Genomic DNA, 1,389 nt, shown 5'->3' with positions numbered 1-1,389 from the left:
ACTGCCTCCTGGAGAAATTAGGCGCCTGCAAGTATAGACGTTTTAACCACCACCCCACCATCTAAAAAAAAGGGGGGCAGGATGAGCGATGGCCGGCTCGGTAGAGGAACGAAATGCCAACTAGAGAAAGAGACCTTGATCGAATCTCCAATCTGGTTGCAAAATATTTTGTTTCAAATACAACCAGCCGAGTCTACGATAGCATAAAATAATAATCATAAACGCGAACTACTCTTCCCTACTCCAAAAAGCCATCCCCCTCCTCCCAAGCCAAAGCCCACTTTAATATCTATCCCCCCCCCCGCCAAAAAAAATAATAAATCCACAAATTCTTACTAACGTCTCTGCTGTAACAAAGAAGAGATACGGCAACAGCAAATGCGCCGAGCAGATGGCCCCTATGCCGGGTTTTCAGGGAGGGGGAGAACCCCTTTATATATTTATTTATTTATTTAAATTTTTTAAAATATAACATAAATATTCGGCTCTCGGCCGCCTTGCAGCCAGTCCTCGGCGGCGGCTGGGCGCGCAGCCCTCTCCAGCTCCGCGCGGGCAGCCCGGCCCCAGCCCGGCGAGGCGCGCGGAGGACTTGCAAGCACACAACCTCGACGCACCCAGAGGATGTTTTATTTCTATTGCAATAAAATATATATAAAGGCAACGGCGACCCAGGCAGGCACCGCGAGAGCAGGACAACAGGGAAAGGCTTGCGCGGCTGTGCAGCGGCCCCGCGGGCTGCGACGGAGGGGAGCGCCGCGCGCCTAGCTTCCCCGCGCGGCTGTGCCGGGCCCGGGCTCCTTGCAAACAGGGCACCTGGCCCGCTCGCGCTCGCTTTTTTCCTGGTCGAAATACACCCAACCCGGGCGCTGGAAGCGGCTGCGTCTCTGCCCCGCTGCCTGACTTTGCCCGCCCCGCCACTTGCTGGAAATCCACGCGATTACCGCCGGTGGGTTTTCACGGCGCTCTGCTTGTTTATTTGGATAGGGAGATGAAAGATCCTGCGATGGAAAGATGGACACGAGATTGCCAGGGCTCTCGCTCGCTCTTTTTTTTTTTTTTTTTTTTTACTGTTTTACGAGCGCATCCTTCTCTTCCCACTCCTAGGTGACAACCTTTTTTTTCCCCCCCGTGGCGGGGGTTTTTCACCAGCCCCAATCCCCCCACCTTTCTGGGAGTGGGGAAAAGAAGACAAGATCATCCCAGGAGACAGACGGAGGTGGGGAAATGCGGGGGGGTGCTGGAGCCCGGCAAACAGCCGCGCAGCTGGATTCTTTTGCAAATAGCGCGGAGAGAGGAGGAGAAAGGCGGCTGCGGAATCCGCGGACCGGCGTGGCCGGCGTACTGGCCGGCCCGGCGGCGCAGCAACCGGGGCCCGCACCGGCGGCCCGC

The sequence above is a fragment of the Trichechus manatus genome, unplaced genomic scaffold (genome assembly GCF_000243295.1).
Source record: "Trichechus manatus latirostris isolate Lorelei unplaced genomic scaffold, TriManLat1.0 scaffold00045, whole genome shotgun sequence".
In the NCBI taxonomy this organism is placed as follows: Eukaryota; Metazoa; Chordata; class Mammalia; order Sirenia; family Trichechidae; genus Trichechus; species Trichechus manatus.
This window is presented reverse-complemented; position numbering follows the sequence as displayed.